At 41.9% G+C, this 26,028-nt stretch overlaps 1 protein-coding gene across 4 annotated transcripts in view; it reads left to right on the top strand.

Moving 5' to 3' along the window:
- Positions 1–24,170, top strand: part of cdk14 (cyclin dependent kinase 14) — a 156,328-nt gene extending 132,158 nt beyond the window's left edge. For all 4 annotated transcript variants that reach the window (XM_028016631.1, XM_028016629.1, XM_028016634.1 and 1 more), the window contains one exon: positions 17,837–24,170. The gene's annotated coding sequence lies outside the window, so the exon portion shown is untranslated. The remainder of the gene's footprint in view (positions 1–17,836) is intronic.
- Positions 24,171–26,028: the final 1,858 nt, after the last annotated feature.

Consider the following 26,028-nt stretch of genomic DNA (forward strand, 5'->3'; position numbering starts at 1 on the left):
TGTGTTTTCTAGCCTAAATATAAACTGTTCTGCATGTTTTCACCAAAGGGAAAAAAAAGGTTTTCTAAAGCCAAATTTTTCGATTTTCCATTTGGATCCACAAAATGATAGCAAATCGAAGCGAGAACCATGACACCACCTTGTGTGGTCACACCTTTGCTAAGAAGATCAGAAACAAGTCTTCATGTAAAAGTTCCAAATCACAGAATTCTTGTGTTGGGTTATGGAAGGTTCATGTCTGGTTCTGTAGAGATTGGATGCGTTCTCCATCCCCATGGTGAATCTGTGTCAAGGTTGGTTCACACAATAAATAACACCAAGTTACTTTAGCCAAAGCAATTAGATATTGAAGAAATCAAAGTAAATACATTCAGCTAAACTCATGTTGACCAAAGTCAGGATGTTTCCTTGTTGACTGAACGTGATTAGCTTTTTGTCATACATGTCGACAGCTGTTTTTAGATCGACCTGAGCCAAGCTGAGGTAGAGGTTTATGGAAACGTATACAATGAAGATCTTCTCATTTAAAGTCAGGCAAGTGAACTTAATCCTCTGTTATTGTCCTTTGGATGCACAGCATGAGGTGTGTCAGAACAGAGCAGTAGAGGTGTGGAAACAAAGGCAGCCAGCCTAGTCAAAGATGGAGCTCTGCGTGGCCTGGAGGAAAACCAGCAAACACACTCATCTTCAGCACACGCACACACACACACGCCCCCACGTGCACACACACTTGAAGGCCTGAACAAAGGGGAAACAGGAGGTATAGATTGACTCATCGTGGTGGGAGTACGGTGCAGTGATTTCACGGCTGGTTGTTGGCTAACAAGGCCCTGAATCGCTCTCTGCACCGCGGGGCCTGTTATTAGGAATGTGTGTGTGTCTGCCTGTCTGTCAACAACTGTGTGTGTTACCTGGGAGACAGACTTAAACCCCAGCACTCTGAGGCAGAAAGGAGTGCTGTTTGGGGGGTTTGGAGGGGGTGGAGCAGCCTGGCTCAGCCTGGACTCCTGGAAACCAGGGGCTGTTTGGAGGCTTATTAACCCTTTACGCTGTTTACCCAGTCGGAGCCATGCCTCTGTTCTCAGCAGGATGGAGCGTCTTCCTCTTGTTCAGAATAAAGCCCAGCAGCCCCTTATCCCCAAAAAGCCCTGCATTTTTATTCCATTTCCATCTAGGAAGGTCTAATAGTATCAATAGCTTCTTTCTCTGTTTCTTTGCTTCATTGTCTTCCTCACCCAGGGAGAAAACATTCTCCATTTTTCTTTTATGTAAATCGTAACATCTTGGGAAGGATTCAAACCCGACTCACCGTCACTTTCCCTCTGCCTGGTCCATCAGACACAAATAACCCCTAAACGTTCCTGATACCAGCTTCTAACACCCAAACCAACATATCAGCAACATGACTGTAATATTCATAGTGGTGTCATATGATCCAGTCAGCTCTGACCTACTTTTGTCCTGATGGGTAGGAAGCAGTTTGAGGGATGCAGCATGTTGGTGTGGGTAGGCAGGACAGCTGCTTGTTTAAATCTGATCGTCATTTCATCTTCAGAACTTTAACATGGTTGTCCATCCATCCATCCATCCATCCATCTTCTTCCGCTTATCCGAGGTCGGGTCGCGGGGGTAGCAGCTTCAGAAGGGAGGCCCAGACTTCCCTCTCCCCGGCCACTTCTTCTAGCTCTTCCAGGGGAATCCCGAGGCGTTCCCAGGCCAGCCGAGAGACATAGTCTCTCCAGCGTGTCCTGGGTCTTCCTCGGGGCCTCCTCCCGGTGGGACGTGCCCGGAACACCTCACCAGGGAGGCGTCCAGGAGGCATCCTGACCAGATGCCCAAGCCACCTCAACTGGCTCCTCTCGATGTGAAGGAGCAGCGGCTCTACTCTGAGTCCCTCCCGGATGGCTGAGCTTCTCACCCTATCTCTAAGGGAGAGCCCAGCCACCCTACGGAGAAAACCCATTTCGGCCGCTTGTATCCGCGATCTCGTTCTTTCGGTCATGACCCAAAGCTCATGACCATAGATGAGGGTGGGAACGTAGATCGACCGGTAAATCGAGAGCTTCGCTTTTTGGCTCAGCTCTCTCTTCACCACGACGGACCGGTACAGCGCCCGCTTGACAGCAGACGCTGCGCCAATCTGCCTGTCGATCTCCCGCTCCCTTCTTCCCCCATTCGTGAACAAGATCCCGAGATACTTAAACTCCTCCACTTGGGGCAGGACACCCCCACTGACCCGGAGAAGGCACTCTACCCTTTTCCGGCCCAAGACCATGGCCTCGGATTTGGAGGCACTGATCCCCATCCCGGCCGCTTCACACTCGGCTGCGAACCGCTCCAGCGAGAGCTGCAGATCACGATCTGATGAAGCCAAAAGGACCACATCGTCTGCGAAAAGCAGAGATGAGATCCTAAGACCACCAAATCGGATCCCCTCAACACCTTGCCGCCTAGAAATTCTGTCCATGAAAGTGATGAACAGAATCGGTGACAAAGGGCAGCCCTGGCGGAGTCCAACTCTCACAGGAAACGAGCCCGACTTACTGCCGGCAATGCGGACCAGACTCTGACAGCGGTCATACAGGGACCTGACAGCCCGTATCAAAGGGCCCGGTACCCCATACTCCCGGAGAACCCCCCACAGGGCTCCCCGAGGGACACGGTCGAACGCCTTCTCCAAGTCCACAAAACACATGTAGACTGGTTGGGCGAACTCCCATGCACCCTCCAGGACCCTGCCGAGGGTGTAGAGCTGGTCCAGTGTTCCACGACCAGGACGGAAACCACACTGCTCTTCCTGAATCCGAGGTTCGACTATCCGACGGACCCTCCTCTCCAGGACCCCTGAATAGACCTTGCCAGGGAGGCTTAAGAGTGTGACCCCTCTATAATTGGAGCACACCCTCCGGTCCCCCTTTTTGAACAGGGGGACCACCACCCCAGTCTGCCAATCCAGGGGAACTGCCCCCGATGTCCATGCGATATTGCAGAGTCGCGTCAACCAACACAACCCTACAACATCCAGAGCCTTAAGGAACTCCGGGCGGATCTCATCCACCCCCGGGGCCTTGCCACTGAGGAGCTTTTTAACCACCTCGGCGACCTCGTCCCCAGAGATTGGAGAGCCCAACCCAGAGTCCCCAGGCTCCGCTTCCTCAGTGGAAGGCATGTTGGTGGGATTGAGGAGGTCTTCGAAGTACTCTGCCCACCGGCCCACAACGTCCCGAGTCGAGGTCAGCAGCACACCATCCCCACTATAAACAGTGTTGGTGCTGCACCGCTTCCCCCCCCTGAGACGCCGGGTGGTGGACCAGAATTGCCTCGAAGCCGTACGGAAGTCTTTCTTCATGGCCTCTCCAAACTCCTCCCACGCCCGAGTTTTTGCCTCAGCAACCGCCTGAGCCGCATGCCGCTTCGCCCGCCGGTACCCATCAGCTGCTTCCGGAGTCCCACAGGCCAAAAAGGCCCGATAGGACTCCTTCTTCAGCCTGACGGCATCCCTCACCGAAGGTGTCCACCAACGGGTTCGAGGGTTGCCGCCGCGACAGGCACCGACAACCTTGCGGCCACAGCTCCGATCGGCTGCCTCGACAATGGAGGCACGGAACATGGTCCACTCAGACTCCATGTCCCCCACCTCCCCCGGGACGTGTTCGAAGTTTTGCCGGAGATGGGAGTTAAAGCTCCGTCTCACAGGGGATTCCGCCAGACGTTCCCAGCAGACCCTCACAACACGTTTGGGCCTGCCAGGTCTGACCGGCTTTCGCCCCCACCACCGGAGCCAACTCACCACCAGGTAGTGGTCAGTGGACAGCTCCGCACCTCTTTTCACCCGAGTGTCCAAGACATACGGCCGCAGATCCGATGAAACGATGACAAAGTCGATCATCGAACTGCGGCCTAGGGTGTCCTGGTGCCAAGTGCACATATGGACACCCTTATGCTTGAACATGGTGTTCGTTATGGACAATCCATGGCGAGCACAGAAGTCCAGCAACAGAACACCGCTCGAGTTCAGGTCGGGCGGGCCGTTCCTCCCAACCACGCCCCTCCAGGTCTCACTGTCGCTGCCCACGTGAGCGTTGAAGTCCCCCAGCAGAACAAGGCAGTCCCCAGGAGGAGCACTCTCCAGTACCCCCTCTAAGGACTCCAAAAAGGGTGGGTAATCTGAACTGTCGTTCGGCCCGTAAGCACAAACGACAGTCAGAACCCGTCCCCCCACCCGTAGGCGGAGGGATGCTACCCTCTCGTTCACCGGGGTAAACCCCAACGTACAGGCGCCGAGATGGGGAGCAACAAGTATGCCCACTCCTGCCCGACGCCTCTCACCTTGGGCAACTCCAGAGTGGAAGTATGTCCAGCCCCTCTCAAGGAGACTGGTTCCAGAACCAGAGCCGTGCGTCGAGGTGAGACCGACTATTTCTAGCCGGAACCTCTCGACCTCACGCACTAGCTCCGGCTCCTTCCCCACCAGAGAGGTGACATTCCACGTCCCAAGAGCCAGTTTCTGCAACCGAGGATCGGACCGCCAAGGTCCACTCCCTCTGCTGCCACCCATCCCACACTGCACCCGACCCCTTTGGCCCCTCCCACGGGTGGTGGGCCCATGGGAGGGGGGGCCCATGTTTCCTCTTCGGGCTGAGCCCGGCCGGGCTCCATGGGTAAAAGCCCGGCCACCAGACGCTCGCCATCGTGCCCCCCCTCCAGGCCTGGCTCCAGAGTGGGGCCCCGGTGACCCGCGTCCGGGCGAGGGAACACCAAGTCCAAGGTTTTCCTTCATCATTGGGGTCTTCGGGCTGCTCTTTGTCTGGTCCCTCACCTAGGACCTGTCTGCCTTGGGTGACCCTACCAGGGGCATGAAGCCCCAGACAGCATAGCTCCTAGGATCATTGGGACACTCAAACCCCTCCACCACGATAAGGTGGCAGCCCATGGAGGAGTAACATGGTTGTCTGGAATTCAAACGAGTTTTATGTACCGTAGGTTTTGGTTTCCAATTACGTCCCCCCATGCCAATTCAGTGCTAATGTTAGTGCTTTTAATTGGGATGCTTTAAATTCTCTTCCATCCCTGCAGCTGCCCTGCTGAAATTCTGATTAGATAAATGAAATCTTAGATTACCATATTCAGATCCAGAATGTTCCAAACAGAAGTTGAAGGTTCATAAGGTTAAAACTGAGCCCCAGTAATTTATTCAGTCTGTCTGGTGTTTACTGAAAGGTCAGACATGTCTTAAAACATTCCAGATTTCCTTTGAATAATTTCTTATCTATGATTACTTTGACTTCATCTCACTCATATTGAAAAAATCAGATTACATCACAGCGATACAACGAATCAGTGGTTATGCTAGCTAGCCTTAGCATTTACAACACACGCCACACAAGATTGTGATTGGCAGCACTAAGATCCGTTTCCTATTTCTGGTTGGTTGTTTCTATTTAGCACTAGCAGAAGGCAGAGGAGCTCATTTTTTCACAGATTATCTGTTTCATACTATCACAACATGATGACAATTACAAAATATATATTTTTTATAAGTCACATACTACAATAATAAAATAATATAGTATATTATTATACCTGGCTCTGATGTGCAAATTTAAACCCGCCTTTAATTTCAGGCTGATGCTGAACTGCAGGTGTAGCAGCGCCTCAACTAGCTTTTATCACTAAAAGCCCAGGTTATGGTGCTGCACTGCACAGCAATTGGGTTTTTGTTTTTTTGGGGGGGGGGGTTGTACAGGTTCTCAGACATCATTCAGGTTTCTGTTTCTTATTCATTGTGTTTATATTTGTATATGCTGGTGCTGCAGACTCCTGCTCTGACAGAAAGCAACATTGCTGTCTTTAGAAGTCAAAGTCGTCTAATTGTTTGTAAAAGCTGTCTCAGACTTTGTTTAGGTTGTCTCTGCTGGAGTGTGGTGATGGAGGTGGGAGACATAAGGGGTGTGGCTGAATGCTGCAGCATGTTGCTTTAGTTAGGCTCTATTGATATAGAGTCTCTGTCTTCTAACTCACAGGAAGAAAGTGAAAATATTCCATTTAGAAATACTCATCACAGCTCCCTCAGTGCCAGACCTCATGCTTGGAAAGTGAATTATACATATGCTTGATTAACCAGCTGAGTCCCTGTGCACGATCCCTGAGCAAACACATGCTTTTTGGAATAAATTAAATCCAAAGGAAAAAAAAATCATCTTCAGCATCAACAGGAGCTTCTAAATAATTATGTAAATATGAAACAAATTTCCCAAGCAGATATCCTCCTCTGCAGTCCTCCTCCGTCATTCTTATGCATGCCCTGTAAATTAACTAAACTATGCAGATCGTTATACTTACACAAAATAGGCTAATTAATACTCTTGACAATAGGGGGTGATGCTGAACTAAATCTTCATCACACAGAATTGGAAACCTGAGGCCGCACAGCAGCGGCACGCTGAGCGCTCTCTGAGTGGGGGTGGAGCTCATGACGGCTCCTAGCTGCCACTGGATCTCGCAGGAAGTCAACCAGGTGCAGCACTGACACGGCAGCACTGCCATCCAAGTTCCTCCAAGTCCAAAAACCGGCTTCTACAGCTGTAAGCTGAAGGCTGAACTGAGTGAAGCCGTGTGCTTCTGTGCCAGGGCTGCCTTTGAATATGGATTATGGAATGTACAGCTGGTGGGGAGGAGGGGGTCAGACTGCCTAATTACATACAGACTTATAATGACCGTCCCCGCCTCATTTTGCACAGCTCTATCCTTAATGAGGAGAGCATAAGAGGAAATCTCTGCTTTTTTTTTTTTTGGTGGAAAATAATGGATGAAATTCATAAAATTCATAAATTCATAATTTAAATTAATAAATTCATAATAGTTGGGGGGGTTTACCCTCTTGTTTACACCAAGGGAGAGTCCTTGTCAGGTTTGCCCACATGCAGAGGGAGTCGGGGGGGTGCTTATATTTTCAAAGAGGAAGTTGGATGGACTAGTTAGACCACACAATAAAAAGCAAATATTCATACCAGTGAGAACAAGTTCTGTTATATTATTTAATTCATTTCATTTCATTTCATTTTTGTTTTTATTTCATTTACTTAATAATAAATATGAATAATTCATGTAACAACCAAAATAAATCATGAATGAAAAGGAGCAGAAAGAATATAAATTTACAATATCTGCCCTTTATTATCATAAAAAGAAAATAAGATATTCAGCTCAGAAGATTATTATAGACATATTCCAAATACACACAAAAAAAAGACAAAAAAAATCACCATACTAATTTTCAAACACTACGGTTGCCAGTGATGGATGAGATAGGTTTGGATAAATCTTACTTTAACTATATGTTTTCAGTCAATAGATTGTCTATATTCCAATGTCCAAAAAACACAATTTCACAATGGTGGTGTTTCCATTGAATAAGAATTTAAAATCACACAGGAATATGTTTGTCCACGCAATAAGTCATTAAAAAAACATGCCATCCCATGATCCCCCGACTACTTCCTGTCATCTTCTTCATGGTTTGCACCAGTGGTAACATCTGGTAGTTCATTATGTGACTTGCACGATGTGTAAAAAGTGCTTTTATTACAGTTTTGTGAAATTAACCAAATTCAGTTTGGTCAAAAACAACAACTTATCCTAGCACCAAAACGTATAAAAAAATGAGACAGTTTGAAATTTGCATGTTTCCATTAGGCAAATTTATTTTTGATATGTCAAATCGCACAAGTACAGTATATTGTCAATGGAAACGTAGCTACTGATAGATAGCATAATCAGTAGTGTGTCATACTTCAGGTTTGCTTTAAATAGGTAATTCACTTCCACGTTTAACTATCAATATACCTTACCTTGATATTGTAAAGAACAATATGCAGTCTTCTCTCTGTGCCTGCTGGTGTATGAGGCAGATAATCCTATCTGCTGAAGTCCGATCCGGTCTGACCCAGCTGGTCGTAATTAACTAAACCTCTGAGGCCCAGCTGATATTCCATACATGCCCATCCTCTGTAAACTGCACATATAAGAGTATTCATAGGTATCAGACCCCCTCCTAAAAGATGTGTGTGGGGGTGTGTGTGTGAATGTGTGGTACTGTAACAGACAGAAAGAATTCAAGAAAATGCAGATTCTCACTCATGTTCTCTCCCCCATTCTAAATAGCTAAATTGGCTCTATGTGCCATGCCCCCTCTGTCTCTATTTGCCTATAATCCCATTAGAAAGAGAGAGGAGAACGTACAGAAATAGAATAGTGTGTTCAAGCTGATTTCCTCACTAAATGCAGCCATTTAGGCCTCAATAAAACCGCTTTCACAGCCACCAACAGCAGCCCCAACACTCTGATATGAAGGGAGGCTAACATGCTTAGATGGCCCATTTCAAAAAGCATAGCGGCTCAGGCTGATGAATGGTGATCATGGAAATGTAGCTGCTTTCATTGACGTTGATTGTTTACTCAGTTCAAGCTTGGCCGAAGCTGGAATCCGAATAGAAACAATGCTGGAGAAAAATTATGCCTGTCAAGAGCCCCTGGAAAAACAAACAGATTAATTTCTAATACTCACAAAACTTTTATTGCGTTTATTTGACATTTATGTTTTTAAATGTATATTTTGTGAAAATATATACTTTTTTTCTGCAAGAACATTTATTAAATAGAGGTGATTAAACTTTTTTGTGAACTTCACCAACAAAAACAAGTCAAATATAATTATGACAGGTAAAATAGCTTGTTCTAAGAAAGATTTACATTTTCAAATTTGAACGGCTCTTTGAAGTGAACAGACCCTGAAGATTTGGTTCCCTTCAAGGAAGCCATAAGGAGCCATAAGTCCCGTCACTATCATGGCGACCCACATGATTTCCAAATGAGCTTTGAATGTAACCAAGAAGCTCAAGCTGGTTTTCAACTAACCTTAATATGAGCAGTCTGTTTGTCCCCAAGTTGCCTAGATCAGCCCACTGGGCTCTCAGCCCTTCATCTGGAGATAGAACCATGTCACAGTTTGGCTGCAAGGCAAATCTATTCATCACACTGATTTTCTAGTGCAGTGAGGGGATTTGCTCCCTGGGGTTCAAGCAGCCTCATGCCTCAGTACTGGTGAATGCTCAGTAGGGTTGGACTGTATCCATTTTAATACCATTAAGCCTTCCTAAAAAAACGACGGGTTTGTGATGTCAATCAGCAGCTTGTCCAGGCAGGTCCCAGTACAGTTCCCAGTCAGGTTCTGTTTCTCTAAGGATTATTTTCTTCATGAAATTAAAGAAGACAAAAAAATGTATCATGTGTTTCTTTTTATCCTGCTCTACCAGTCAGTGTCCCCCAAACTGAATCAAGTATAACATTACATCCTTATTGCTATTGTTAATATAACATATAAAACCAGCTTTTACAGCTAGTAGTTTTGCTAACTGGACTACATAGTAATAGGGGAGTATAATTTCTAACATTCAAATTCAGGGGCAGCCTGTTCATTGGTATTAGGAATCCAAACATTGATGTTTTAAGTATTTACTTACTGGAGGGTTTTTGTTTGTGCTGCAGCCACAGTTAGCTGCTCTCTGACTGAGCCTGTTGTTGCTCCTCCTACATATTGAACTAAACCATTGTTCTAACAATGACAGGGGAGGACTTCAAAATCTATCCTTACTTTTTTCTTAGATGAATGATGGATTTATTTTGTCCTTTGAATAAAAAGATTTTTTATGATTTGTTTGGGGGGCAATTCTAAACTTTTCCAAGATTAGGAGGGGAGAGGGGGGTGGACCCTCTCCGATTCCGATTTCCACCCATGATTGAAATGTCTTTAAACCAGGCAGTTTGTTTAATTTGCTTCTACATTAAATATTTTGAAAATATTTCCCTTTTGTGATCCCATCTAGATGGTCATCATAATTTCTTATTGTTAGTTTGGGAATAATACTTTTCCATTATTTACTAAATAAATCCCCCAATGTAGTCGTGCCTGCAAATCTTCAGAAACCTCTTCCATTCAGATACATCAAGCCTTATTAAATATTAATCGGTGTAAATTAGGATTTGTAAAATCTTCAACTGGGTATGAATATTTTATGATGTTTATTTTCCTTCCTTCAGAATTGGCAAATTTCTTCATCTGCAAAGTGGATGTGGTGTTTGAAAGAAAAGTTGCTAACTGAATTCCTGAGGGAATGTTCGCATGAGCCACAGCTTTCTAACAAGGTGATGCAGGACCGTTTGTGTGTCAGCTGCACTCACACAAACATCCCCCCCCCCCATGCACACGCACACACACACACCACGATAGTGGAGGAACTTAATCTGAAGTGTGATAATGCAGCTGATGCTGACTGTGGACTCCATGAACGCAACAGGCGGCTACTTCTGAGTGATAAGTTTTACTTAATCAGATCTGGGGGGGAGAGAATCAGTCTGTTGTGTTCTGTTTATGGTCAATAAACATACCCTTAATAAAATAATATAGCAACAGATCGAAAGACACCAAGATGAAAATGTCATATTTATATGTAAATATCACAGAAACACAAGATCAAATGTGCTTATTTTTCTTTACTGTCACAAGGATCATCCTTTAAGAATGGAGCTTGGTTAGGCTTGAATAAATTGACTGATAGGCTAGCTGCTTTTATAAATACTGTTGTATAACTGGAATACAACAGTAGTCTTTTGCAGCGTCCATTCAGATTGATTTTTAATTAAAAATGAAACGAGAGAAGTATTTTTATAGTCCATCGCTGTTGTTTATGGATGTCGCTGGTGCGACGGAGAAACGTAGCAGAAACTCAATGCAAAGGTTCTGGCTAAGAACTTTTGTATATTAAAAAAAGAGGTACTTAATTGTGCTAAGATTTTAAATGTTAAAATATAAGTAAATACTTAATCAAAATCAACATATTTAAGGTCCTAGCTCCATACTATCCACACAAACATGTGATTTAGGAAGATCAATAAACCTAACCGTCATGTTTGGAGGAAAGCAGAGAATCAACAGAGATCACTAATGATCTCTGAGAGCTCTCTAGTCCAGGATGTTGCTGTAACGATTTGTGATTAAAGAGGCACCACATGCAGGTCAGAGTGTTTTTGCAGGTTTCTGACTTAACTGCTTTCTGATGTGTGTTATCTTATCTCACAGATCTACATGCCGCTTTTAATGACACTTTAAAAGTTGGACTTAGAAGAGTTAAGATGTACTTTTCATATCACTATACATTCACCTGATTTTTCCATATAGAAGAATCTTATCGTAGCAATAAGGACTCACGTGCGGAGACTGACTGTGGTAAAACAGAGTTCTTTAGGAGTGAAATAAGGAGAACTTTAGAGTGTGTGCATTGGTGTGTGTGTGTGTGTGTGTGTGTGGAATCGCTAGAAGAGCACGTCATGGAACACAGGCAGAGTACCAGAAGAATCCAGCAAGAAACAATTAACAACCCAGGCATAAATACTTAGGCAAAGGTGGAAAATGACAAAGGAACCACATAAACTAATCAGAGGAGATGCAAAACAGCTGTAGCAGAAGGAAACAAAGTGAGACTCATGGTTTGGTAGTCTTTCCACCAAACCGTGGAGGAAAGACTAACGCTGTACTGTGGATCAACCTCATCTGGTAAAATAAAGTAGCACCAGCTGAAGGAGTATCTGACAGTGCTCCATATAGCACACCATGAACACAACCTCTTCCTTGGACTCAGGCCTGAAAAAATACACCCATAACTCACATTAAGCCTTGAATTGTGCAGAGTTACACTCTGTTCAGAATACCTCACCAACAGAGACCGGCTTTCCTATGCATCCTGTGTTCCACAGCAGCACCTTCTATAAGATCATATTAACTCTGACTAAACTTTTATTTATTCTTTACATTTGGCTCGCAAAGAAAAGGTTACTTTCTCCGAACATCCACCGTATCTCTTACCGTATTTGATCAGAGCTGGTGACCTGTCCACAGTGTACCTCACCTCTCACTCAATCACCAGGTTCATTGCAACTGTGAATGAATAAGCAGGTATGACAATGGATGGACTGAATGTTGTTTTCCCCCTAATAATTTCATCTTGTTTTGATTTGTTAATGAAAATCTTGTAATTTTAAAGCCATTTTTAACACTTCATTAAACTTCTCTCCTGAGAAGAGAGAGAGAACCGTCAAGATTAGAAACACATATTCTGCAGAACCAAAATTATATTACTGCATGCCACAGATATTTAACTCAAACTAGCACAGTTTTTCCATCCAGCCATAGCTCTGAAGTTTTGCTCAGCTATGCATGATGATTGCAGTGTTCAGATTTTAGGGGCCTCTCAAGCAGACATGTATCCACGGAAGCCTCAACACACGCAGGAATGTGTATATCATAATTTGCACCTGCACTTGAAGAGCCAAGTCTCAGTGGGTCAATGTGTAAGACAGCATTGGCAGGAATGTGTTTGAATGTTAGATTTACAGTTGCAAATGCTGCTGAGTTAGTGTTTGTATGTGGAATGGTAAAGGGAATGTGGGAGGTGTTTGTCGGGGTGTATGTGTGTGTGTAGACTTAGTGGATTTTGTGATTTTAGCAATTAATACTAATTCTGGAGAAGCTTAGCAAAAGGGGTACGTTGGCAGTATGCAGGGTAATAGGAAACACATGAACATGCAGCACAGCGTTGACTGCTTCTGATCGAGTCTACGCTCGCTTTAAAGGCTCGTGCTCAGACCGAGGCAACTGAGGCAGAAAGAGTTTGTGTTTGAGTACAGAGAGCTGGTGAGCACACAAGCTGTGGAGCCAAGTGCTTATTTTCCTTTTTACAACGAAATTGATGTGGATTTCTTTTTTCTGCAGCAACATTGCTTAGTAGATATACAAAAATACTCAATAATCGCATGAGCTGCTACACTTTTAGTAAACTGGTTTGAAACTAGGTTTTCCCATCCAGCTACTCAACTCAGGCAATCATTCAACTTGAAAATGAGTCAACCAGAAAAGCAAATGGTACAAGGCCTGTACTTGTATCATGCTATATCAAGTGTGGAGGACTCCGAAGCGCTTCACGCTACATTCAGTCGTTCACCCATTCACACACATTCACATGCTGATGGTGACAAGCTACTGTACAGTAGCTACATCTGCTCTGGACAGTCAAGCCAATCAGCTTACCAACAACCAGCCAACAAGTCAATCAACTATCTTAACAACCAACCCGCTATGGACCAACCACCCAACAAATCAATCAGTAAACTAAATAAATTAACCAGCCAACAAGTCATCAAGTTTAACACATTCAACCCGTTAAGCAGCCAAACAACCAACCACTGAATAAAGAAGTTTTTATCGTTTTACAATCAGTCAGCCAACCAACAACCCAATGGAAGCATCCGGTCAGCCGGCTAACTAGCTCACTGTTAGGGTGTTAATAGAGCATTGTTTAATGTTTCAAACTCTAAATTCAGTTACTGATGATCAAACCTTAGTGGGACTTTGTGTCTTTCTCTTTGGATGGACTTTAGCACTTCAGTTTCTATTCCTGCAAAAATCCTCAAATATGATCGACTGCTGGCTTTATTTAATGCTGATAATTGAGCTGAAACAAATGTAAGGAGTTCAGTTAACTGGAGCATTTCCTGTGTCTTTGTGCCAACTCTCCTTCATCATCCGCACATACCACAGAGACAGTGCAGAGTTTGTTGGAGATGTGGCAGAGTGCATTGCTCTTAAACATAGCTTTGAAGTCAAGTCCAAGGACAGATGTCCAAGAACAAAGCTGAACAAAAAGGAATGTTGGTAAACTCTAAATAAGATATGTTTATTCAGGCCTGAGACCTGGCAGTGCAGCTTCACTCATAGCACACACAGGGTTATCATAAGGCATCATCAGCACACTTTCACAGTTCCTGGTATTCTGTGTAAGGTAGGGACAGCCTACACCTCACACAAACTCTTTAGACAAGATCAGACATGATGTGGGTAGAATGCAGGGTCAGGGGTCAGGGATCAAAGGTTTAGGGTTTGGAGTGAAGGTGAAGGTGAGGAATGGAACATTAAATGGTCTGAATTTAAATAGAACATTTGCTGTTCTTACTAACCACAATCACTAGAGCCACAATCATACACCAATACACAAATCACTTAACATCTGGCAGCATGGTGTAAGATGCCTTGCCTATAGACACATCAACATTTGTCAGGAAGCAGCTAGAACTAAACCCACAGCTTTCAGATTGCACAACAATCAGAGCCACAGTTGCTACATTAGCTGTTAAAAAGGAACCACAATGCACAAGCAGTCTGTAAATGCTACTGAATGAGTCTAGACCTTGATCTTCTTAAGATGCTGTTGTTGAACAGTTTAAACTAGTGCAAAGTATCTGCAAACTTCAAACAGATAAAGAAAACTATAACTAAATCCATCCAAAATGTTGGGAGATTACTTCAGACTTTTTTTTGCTAATGGTGCTTTTATGAGCCACTGAAACAATCTACTTCTGAATTTTGGCAGACTGTGATGTTCTCTAAATCCTGGATGATGATTTTTTTCCCTCATATATTTAAACTTGGAATGCTCCATCTTTCCATCCATATTTAAACTCTTATCCACGAGACATCGAGTGGTTCGAGTAAATGGACTACCTAAATTTAAACTTGTGTCAACCAAAGAATGTAAAGTGTTTATGACCTCTGCTTTGCTCCTTCTTTCTTTCAGTTCAATATAATATAAATGATTATCACAAGGAAAACAAGTTAACCTTTATGTGATTCTGAAGTAAAAGAACCTGATTGCAGTGACTGATAGCTCTGAAGAAAGCCTGAGTTATAATTGGGTAGAGCGATAATTAAATGCTGGGTGTCTCATGATCCATCCCATAACTAAACCCTGAGACAAACATTTACAGACCTGTGTTGTCTGAGAGTTAGTCAGCTGGGCAGGACATTTCTAAAATGGAGATTATTGCTTCATTTTAGTGTGATTTGTTGTATCGTTGTGCTTTGACACTGAGATTTTTAAAGATTTTCTTAAAGTGGATGAGAGGAACTCCATCTCTATTATAGGTCAGCCATCAGTAAAACCCCAAAACCCACCCATCAACTCCATCTGCTTCCAAACGTGAGACTCCATGCTACATAACTCCCCCTCCCCCTCCACCATGCGTTCTCCCGATAAATGCTTTTTGACTAGAGAAAGCGGAAGCCTTCATCTATGCTTCGTCCGACAGATCCTTTTGAAACGAGGATCTCCTTGTTGCTTTACAAGGTGTGTGACATTTTGGAGAGGGGGCTGATGACATTCATTTACTCACACACACTTTCTGTATCTCCTCACCCTTGTAGAGGCCTGGGTTTTGACAGCAGCTTGTTAACCTTTGGTCCATACCTGTTAAGTTTTGGACTTGATAATACAGGAAATATTTATCCATCCGCTGCTGCTGTTGGAGTGGGGGTGTGGGAGAATTGGTGAGAGTGCAGATGTTTCTGTTAGAGAGGCTCTAGACTGTGCCTTAGAGAACAGATGATCATCTCCATCATCCATGTGGGGATTGAAGTTCAGGCATTTAGACATTAACTTTAGAGGAAATGATGGATGGATGGATGGAGGGAGGGAGAGAGAGACACAGGGAGGGAGGGATGGATGGTTCTTTAGAGTAGAGTTTGGGTAAACCCATCATGTTTTGCATATACAGATTGGGTTTTCCACAGTCTGAGTTTGCATTCAGAATGCAGTTCTTCAAACAAACTCATGTATTCCTTCCATTTTTCAGGGAAGTTTAAGTTCTTCATGCCTAGCAAACTTGTCCTTTACTTCTCTTGAACTCTGAACTTCAGCAGAGTGTTTTCCCTGCTCTCCTGTACAGGTCAATCCCACAGCCTCCATTTTCCTGCTAATAATTTGGAAAACTTCATGAGTTCATAGCAGAGACTGTGCCATGTTTTCATCTGGCCATATTTATATCAGAACTTATACCACATCCTTACGCTGACTTGGAGCATTTTTCCCCCATCTATCCTATTACATCTGGGTTTGTTTTGGTTCTGTTTACCCACAATGCTTTGTGTTGTAGTGCATTCCCTACATTTGGTTCGTTTAAACAGAGACATGTTTTTTGATGAACCACAGTTAGCTGCTTTGCTTTGTTTTAGTGCCAGAGTTGGTCTGCATATTTAAACCTTCCCAACCAAATCAGGTCAGAGGTCGATTCAACTTCCTTCAAAAGGAACATCTTCTGATGGAATATATTTGTATTTTAAATATTTTACTTAATTACAAATTTAAATACATTTAAATGAATTGACTTGGTTTAGTTCTAGTTTCTAAACTGGTCAGCTGTTGGACTGAACTAGATTCTCGTTAACAGACTCCAGGATTCTCACATTCTTCCTGTTCCGAATGAAAAATCTTCCGCTTGTTGTTTGCTCTCTACGTTCTCTGGGCACCAGCAGCATATTCTCTCATGGTCACATGCACCTATGTAACACACACTCATGTTTGGAGTGGGTAAACTACAGAAGCACTCATCCAGATGTTTGGGATTCCTGATGTGGAATGGACTGCTTCACTGAGAGCTGACTACCAAAGACTGGCAGAATCCAATCCCCAGACATTGGATTCTGCCTATGAGGGGGTGATGGGAGGAGGGAGGAGATGAGGAAACAGACCAGATAGAGGCAAGGTATTATTTATTAATCTGCAGATCCCTCCTTTACGTCAACCTCTTACTCCTCCTCCTTTTCCTCTGATCACTCCTTCTCTTGTTCCTCTCTGGCTCATCCTCTTCATCCTCTCCACCCCCCAATCCGTCACTCTCACCAGCTTGACATTCTTAACTCCTTCTCCTGCTTACACTCCCTGCTTCTGTTCTTCATCCTCTGATCCCTCTTGGACAGCTTCCTGCTCCTCTTTGCCACACTACAACTCTGCTCTTGGTTTGCTGCTCTGTTCTTTTCTTTTCTTCCAGTAAAAACAAACAGCAAATGCATTATTTTAGAAATTAGCATGTTTTTGTGACTGATGAATATATCTTTTGGCAGTGTCCAGTAATGCAGGGTGATATGTAAAGTAAAGTTGGTAAAGTAATACAAGAGCATTTTTTCACTAATGGCTAAAACAGTCAAATGTTAGCAAGGTTATAAATAGCATTAGCATTATGATCAGGAGGCTGTTATGTTTTCTGACCGTTTCCCTGATTTAATTGTTGTCCCCAGACAGCTGGGCTATTTGTGTTTTCAGTTCATAAGTGTTGGCAGAATGGAGCAGTAGAAGGATAAACAGTTAAGCTTCAGTATGTTACTTTTATAATAAAAAAAACATGTTTTTTAAACATGACAGTATAATATATAAGACATAGTCTGGGAAAGAAACTCAGGTTCTTTGCCTTCTCCCAGTACTAACTGCAGAAATACCCTACAGAGTTAGAAACAACCAATCAGAGCCAGGAGGAGGGTCTTATCCCTGTCAATCACTCTCATGCTTATCCCCTCCTCTTGCTCTCTACTGGTTCACCACAACATAGCCTGCCACCAATGCTAAGGCTAGTTAGGATGGGTACCTACTGCGGATCAATGGCTTTCCTTGGACAATAAGTTGTCTCTCTGCCATTAGGACATTGAGCAGCATTGATTGACAGCACTAACACCCTCCTCCTGGCTCTGATTGGTTGTTTTTGGTCAGGAGCGGAGCATTTCTTCAGACTGCAGTTCTTGATATGTTCATGATATGCAGAAGTTCACTGTTAGCTCATGTGTGTAACACCTAGTAGCATGAGAACAAACTACAGCATGTGTGGTGTGTGTTTTCTCCACACTGTCAGTGGTTTGGAGTGAGTTACTGACACACTGTGTTGTATCTTTGTCTGTTTCCAGGTGGCTGCTGTGAAAAAAGAAAAGGTGAAGATAAAGATGGTGACATCGAGAAGGCCTCCAGCTCTCTCTTTATTTATTACCTTCACTAAATGTATGCGTGAGTGTGGGCGTGTGCGTGTGTGTGTGATGTATGCATGCATCAGAAGGTGAGTGAAAAGGTGTGCATTTTGAATGGTACTTAAGATTTCAGACTATTATTTGCAAGTTTTGTTTACTTTTTATAAGGTTCCAATAACTCATATATCATTGTCACAGTAGAAGCAAAAGAACTTTACTATCGCTACATATTGTGTTTTGTGTTTGTAACTAGCCTCCTATTTAAGAATGTATATTTGTATGTATGACGTAATCATCTAGAAACTATATAAAGGACAGTTTTATTATTGCTTGTTACCACTGAACGACTCTCACCAGGGAAGCTCTCCCTGTAGACACACACATTCAGGAGGCTCAGTCCAATCATGCTGAAGACCACAGGAAGTCCTTAGGATTCTGATTCATTTCTGTCCAGTTCAGCTCTGATTTGTGGACTTTTAGAGGGGAAAAAAACAATAAACAAGATGATGATGAGGAGAGCTTTAAAGTGATGCAACTTGTCCCCTGGCAGCCATGTTGGAGGTCCTTCATTCTTCATATTTCAGATCGAGACCAGTCGCTGTAAAATGTACTTATTTCCTGGTGATGTTATGAATCACTTTTGACTTTGTGGTTAATATTTTTGAAAGAAAAGCTCTTTTTTAATGGTTGCTGGGAGTTAGAGAGACAGTAGCAGCTATAAGAAAAAGGCAATTATCCTAAAATATTTAGCTTTGCTGTTTTTTTGTTGTTGTTTTTTTGCTCTAATTATGCATGTCAATATCAAATGAAAAAAGACCTTTCTAGTTTCTTTAAGGAAGCTGATAAAGCTGCCCAACTCTTCCAAATAAAATAACATAAAAAACACGTGGTCTCATGTACAAAGAGTGGCACGGATTTCCTGCTGAACCAAAAACACAGGACCCAGTATTTGAAGGGGTTAGGGACCAAACCTGCTCACAAATAGATGGAATCCACAAATAATTGAGAGTCTTTCTCTGAAAAGCCTGACAGCTGCTTATTTTATCATTCAAACACCAAATATATCTTAACGTGCATTTATACACAGAGTGGAAACCATTTTAGTTCTAAGGCAGAAGCTATCAACAACAATCTTACTTATCTTTACTCTTTGGGATAATCGGAAAAATAAATGGCGCTTCTGGATTGGCCGGTTTACAAATTCTAGCCAATAGTGTGTCAGGTAGCATTGAACCAAGTTATTTTAACTTCCTAATTTTTTTTTTATTTATTTTTTTTTATTTTCTTATATAATCTCTATGAAAAAATATGTGAATACTTCCAAAGAAAAATCCAGAATTTAGCGAATACACAAGCTCAAATAGCTGGGAGTCCATTGTAGTTAAATATTTACCCTGCAGGGGGAATTCTTCTCTCTGAATTATCAAAAAACATTTCTTTATTGAAAAAATGGTATTTGGAGATTCTCCTTAATAAGGTAGATGCACAAAAAAGCACAGATTTAACAAGTCATGGTAGTAATGATTAACAGGTTGATTTGCAAAACCTGTTAATATTGAATACCTGTTACTGTAACAGGATCACACACTGTTACTGTAAATGAAGGCAGGAGTGTGCGGAGGGAAAGGTTGAAGCTGACGCAACTACTGTAAACACAAGAGGCACTCGGAGATGTAGGGATGTGAAATAAGACAAGGATTAGGTTGGATAAATGTCTCTGCTAAAGCTTAAATATGATGTATATTTTAAAAATCATCATTCTAACCTTGCTCTGTCTCTCTGATAGGTTAAACTCATGACATAATTTAGATTTCTAAGTATGTATCTGCAGACTGAGGGACGCTCAGAAGAATCCATGTCAGGGCTCCAAAGGGGTCAGCCTGATGATGGGGAGCCAGAAAACAGTCTTATCTTGAGAAAAGACAGGGTACCTCCATTTTGGGTCAAATGCTGTTAAGTTTCTCAGAACCAGCTGTGGTTTTGGCTGTGGTTCCGTTGGCCTTGTCTCTGTCGACCGGAAGAGACAATCAGCGGCTCACTCTCTGAGCAGATAGCAGGCATGTTGTTGGATGTTTGGTTCTTTCCTCTCCTGGAATTCAGATCTACAAGCAACTCCAAAATCTTTCTACAAGATTTAAGTAAAACTGGATTGAACTACTCTTAGAAGAAAAACAGGTTGTCCTTTTGACATTCATTTAAATTTGAGTGTTTTCAGCTTTTAATGCTAACAATTTAAAAGTTATTGCTTTTTGACAATGTCAGGAGGACAGCCTATGGAATTAAAAGATGATTTAGTTCAATCTAATGTCACCTGAGGGTGTTTTTTAAACAGTTGATAGTAGTTTTTACATCTGTACATATATAATAATGTTTCAGGTCAGTTTTTGTGAGTTTTTAGGATATTCTGATGTTACAGTTTAACTGTTAAAAAATGAAGTAGTCACTTAGTCAAATCGCTGATGATGCAATGAATACAAAATGTTTGGTGCACAGAGGCTTAATGAGCATAATATTAAAGTAAAAATATTAAATATCCCAGCATTATATTCACACTGTGATGTATACAATAGCCTTAAAAAATTAAAAAATATTAATAATAATAATAACAGTAAAGTCAGTCGAGTTCAAGGTACTTCCTACAGCATGCTTTCTCACCAAAAGTCTATCATCTGCAGAAAATCTCACAGCAGCCATGACGTTTCCACTGTCCTGCTCAAATATCGATGCTTCTCTATTTAATTTATGGACAATCATCTGCACCCTTTGAACATGAGGCTCCAGCAGTCTAATATTTCTAAATGAGACACTATCATTGTTTTGTTGGGTTGGGTAGCGTCAGTGGACCTCCATGATGGAACCAGATATTGTTGTTGCAACCTGAAAGCTTTTCCTGAACAATCTGTGTTGAACATATTGATGATGAAGGGACAGCGTAAAGTGCTTTTAGACGCAATACTCCAATGGACCACAACGGCTCTGGTGGAAACATAGGTTTGAGCGTAACAAACATGGGCAATATAAGTGTCAGTGCTTCCATCTGAGAATACGAGCTAATGTACATAAAGACAAAGCAGCAAGGCAATAGGCTGAAAAGCCTCACTGTATGTTTTGATCCAGTTCTGAAAAATCCATCTTCCAAGTTTTCTGACATGCCAAAAAATTTGATTGATCCATGTTGTTACCTATATCAGTTTGTTCCTGAGTCAAGAGTTGTGACTACACCAGAGTTTTCTTTGACAAAGTAAATGTGTGAAGATGGGTCTATGTGCAGCCTGTGCTGTGAAGGTTGTGCATAACTTTGACTCGTCCCTAAACCACCAACATACTCTCTCCTGAGGCTGTTCCCTGAGATGTCTTCTCCCCAAACCTTGCATATTTTCCTGGATGTTTTGGAACTTTCTACTGAACAAAGCTCAGCTATATAAAGTAACATAATTTGCAAAAATGTTTAAAATGAGTTTTTCTATTGCTAAGATTTCTTTTTTTGTTTTCTTTTTGTGTAAAGATATTTGAATATTACAGAGTAGTTGTTTGGTGATAATTGTGAGGTACTATCAAACTAATGGCTTCCTTTTTATTAGTCTGTTTCAAAACAAGTGAGACAATAATAACGGCCCTGCACTGTTGAACAGCCGAGAACATGAGGCTGCAAATCTAAAGCCACGGACAAATGGATACTGTAGATATTATTCCTATTCCTCTCTAACACACACAAACACACGCCCACACACTAACATGCCTTCACTCAAGTTTGCATTTCAACCCATATTAGGACTTTGTATTGATTTACATTCATTTAAGTAACTGCATATAAGCCTAACCCAGACATTTTCCCAAACCAAAACCTAATTCCTATCATACCTCTAACGCCTAACCCTAAACAATGGGGTCCTCCGTATTAGGACTGGGGCCCTTCGGTCTTCAAAAGGTTAGTAAATATGCTGGAAATGGTCCTAAATATGATAGCTAAACAAGTACACACATACACAATTCCAGGTAATACAGCTGTATTACCTAACAGGAGAAACTGCTCTGCAGAGTCTGCAGCTCCAGCTACAGTATAGTTTACTTTCAATGCCACTGTTCAGCTAAAACAGTGTTTTCTTTTTTTCCAAAAGGTTACTTAATGCAACTGTTGCAGTAAAAAGTTCTCTCCATCCAAACCACTATTGTATTTTTAGGAATGATATCCCAAAGCTAGCTAATGACATGCTTTGGTATTAAACCAAATGTCACAGTCTCCTTCCTTCCTGAGTGATGGGAAGGTGCAGCATGAGATGGATAAACTAAACAAAAGTCTATAATGATACAGAAGAGCCTTATTTTTTGGTCTACCTGCTGTAATCAGGTCAAGGTCTCAGACTAAAATGTCTGACAAACCCTCCCTTTTGGCTCTACCTTAGAGGAAACAGTAAGTAGGTGGTAGTGTCAGTATAGTGAAGTATAGTCTGTTTGATAATTGGTACGTAGCATTCAATATAAATACCATAGAAATATACCTATATGACCCATCCCTACTAGCGTCTGTACCCTTGTATGGCAATAATACAATTCATAATAGCAACAACCAAAAAATAATCATTTAGAAAAGTTCGTCCTAACCTATGGTTCAGATACACTTACAGTAACAACATGTTTGTTTCTGACTTCAACTAGAGGATTTTTAGAAATAGAAGTTAAGTCAAATGTATCACAGATTTGAAAAAATGTTGCATATTGAGGGTTTTTCAGACCCACTCAATATTGATCCAGTAACAAGCTGGTAAACAGAGAATAAATGGGGAAACCAAAAATTTTTCACCTTTTCACACCAGAAATAAAAACCCAAACAAGCCATTTTCCACTTAATAAATGTACCTGTTTTCCTTTTAGTTGTACATTTGTAGCGCTGAACTGGAGCCGTTGGGAATAAATGGTGGGACTGAGGCTGTTACTTGTAAGGTTGATTCTGCTGTTTCTCCTGTAAATGACATCCAAGTGCTGCGTACAGGTGAGAATATCCAACCAATAACAGGGAAGCTATGGAGTTATGAGGCACTTAGACATTTTATTGTGACTCTGTTCCAATCCAGCTTTTCCAACCACAGAGTCAAACCTCTGAGGTTTAAAAAAGATTTTTAAAAAGATGATGGGCTTAACTTACCCAGCAGCATTTTAAAAAATGCACTTTAAATAAAAATTGCCTTTATGGTCACTTTACTCTCTGGCTTTCCCTAAACGATAAACGCATAAATATTCATGCCCTCTCGCTCGGCTGGATGCAGAGCATGCCGGCTTCCTCACAAATGTAAATCTCATCCCTGGATGTGAACCCTTACATGGACAGAGGGGAGCTGGTAGAACTGCTCTACTTGAAGTTATCTTCCAGCTTTTCAGTGTCACCCGCAGGCTGTGATTGTGCAGCAGGAAAAAGGGGAGGAGAGGCGGTGGGTAATGCCACTAAAGCAGCGTGACAGAAGAGGGTTAATACCATCGAGCTGCGCTAAGATTGCCCAGCCTCGAGTGGCTTTAGGGATTGCAGGCAATATTAGCCAAGAATAATTATTTTTGCTATGTTGCTCCCTGTGTGAGCACGCTCTCCGTGTGCCTCGCGTTGCTTCGTAACACCCCCCAACTGTTTCCCGGAGCTTCTGCAGCCTGCAGTTTGCTGTAAAACTTTTCAAGTCCCACGTGGGCAGAGTTGAAACTCTGTTCAAACAGGAATGTTCTTCATACATTTTGTAGAAGGTCCAGTGAAAGGGGTGGTATTGCATATTTAACACTGTGACTGCAAAATGAAATATCACCGGAAACGTGAAAGGTGGAAGCTTAGCGTATGGTGGTAAACAGGGTTGGAAGAGTCTCCTTAGCGCTAATGAAAAGTCATGTATGATAACGCATATTTCTATAAATATATATATATGAAAGGCCTCTATTTTTGGCATTTATCATGTGGACATAAGTGGTTTGACTATAATAAACATGTAGGTTGGCTCTGACATGCATCCTGGCTGTGCTCATCAATAAATCTGTGTTTGCAAGATTTTAATGTGAAGCTTCTCTTGCAGTTTGCTTTTCTTTTCTACGCTGCACTGAAAAACCGAACAAAAACATCCTTTTCACAAGTGGTTTGGAGTCGCCAATCACTTTATGGGGTGAAATAATATTGTATACTTTAGGATAGCTGTTGCATTATTTGTTACAACCTCTATGTAATGTTATTATGGAAGATGTAATGTCCTTCTGTAAATGTTTAATGTTGTTTACCTGAAATAAAATTCTTCAAGGGTCTTATGAATTCAGACTTTTATTTTGAAAAGATTTAAAGTTTCTACACAAAGAGATTAGATGAGACATTTTTAAAGTCATCTGAACTTGACCAACATGTTTTTTGTTGACTGGGAGTAATATTGGTCTTTTGGAATTCCAAAAATGGAAAATAATCTGTGGTGGGAACTAAAGGTGAGGAGCTAAATGTATGAATACCAGAGCAAAATGTAAAAAGCTGCTCAGCAAGAAGAAGAAGGTTTGATTGTTGTAATAAAACTTATTTCACCAAAATTGGTGCTCCATTCACGTGATTTATTTGCCCATCTCGTTTCACACCACTGATAAACTTTATAGTCAAAGTCTGCCAGGGCTATAAATGATTCGATTTTTTAAGCTTTTCTTATTTAAAGTGAGCAATGAAAAACAAAGCACAATGAATGTGAAACTTGACTGAAGGGGCTTTTATGTGTAGAAAGACACATACATGGGGCCATGTTGCTCTGTTTCATGAGAAGGAAGAAACTGTTTATTGGCAGTGCACAATATTATTAATCTGGGTGGGGTTACTTCCAGGAGGTCTGTTTTCAGCACAAACTGAACCCGTTTTACTGCTCATTAACCTAATGTCATGGGCCTGACTGCAATGACAGGTTTCCTATCTAAAAGCAGCATGTTCACTATGTTTTGAGTCAGCATTTCTAACAGTAACCCTGTATTTAATGATTCAGTCCACTTCAGCTTATTTATACAGCTTTGACTCACAGCACACTATCAGCACAATGTACTTTACAGGACAAACAGTTATAGCCAGTTCTCCACTCCAACCTCATTCAAATTCAGGTCATCATCTAATACATTATGAAACCTTGACAGAGTGTAATCATATTTAAATAAGCTGTCCTCATGTATAGTTGAGGATTTTCAAATCTGCAGCTGTTTAGTAGTGCTCCAAAAAACAAACTTTTACAATTTGTGTGGATCTACAGTTTTGATTTTTGTCTCTCTATGTCTCTGTTCTGACTGTTGGACAGTCCAGAAAATGTTTTCAAACAAACTCTCTTCATGTTAGCAAGGAGCATCTGCTAGCTTCACTTATCACTGGGATTTCAATGTGGTCTGGCTCTGTGAAGCAAGAATGTATTTGGACCCTTATAGTTAATGTTAACCCCATGTGGTTCCAGTGTAACCCAGCTGATAAATACAAACTAACACAAATCAGCATTTGTTCTGATTTCTCATTGAAGTTGAATGTTGGGCACTCATAAAAAAAGAAAAGTTCAAATCGATGAGATGAAGACGGTATCATCTAAACGGTACATTTGTTTAAACTTCTCCATTTATAATTTTCCAACACATCATTTTTATTTTTTTTATTTCTTGCACGTTTATTTATAAGTGAAGTCATCAAACTGAACAAAGAGACATTTTATAAAACCATCAGCGATCTGTTTGGCTATAGGTTAAGTGGCTAGAAAATCAGTCTTTTCTGTTTATCTTCAGAGATCATTCCTTTTAGACACCAACAGACTCTTTCATGCTGACGTCTTTTGCACATTGAAATATGACACAGATGTCTCTTCTATATTTTTAATAAGACATTTTCCCACATTTCCCTTTTCAGTATCATTTGGACATTAAAAGACGTCTTGATGAAGACGTTTCCAACATGCACGACTTAAGCCAGATGTCTAAGGAAGTCCAGCTGACTGCGTCGTGTTGTTCACTTCAGTAATCCCTCAGTCTGAGCAAGCATGGGACAACAATGGAAAGGAACACCATTTTTTAAGATAAAGAAACTTCCATCAGAACCAGGCTCGTAATGACCAGCCATGTGTTACTGTTGGTTCAGAACAACCAAAGGAAACAAAAATACAGTACCAGGAGTA

The sequence above is a fragment of the Xiphophorus couchianus genome, chromosome 5 (assembly GCF_001444195.1).
Source record: "Xiphophorus couchianus chromosome 5, X_couchianus-1.0, whole genome shotgun sequence".
NCBI classification, from domain to species: Eukaryota; Metazoa; Chordata; class Actinopteri; order Cyprinodontiformes; family Poeciliidae; genus Xiphophorus; species Xiphophorus couchianus.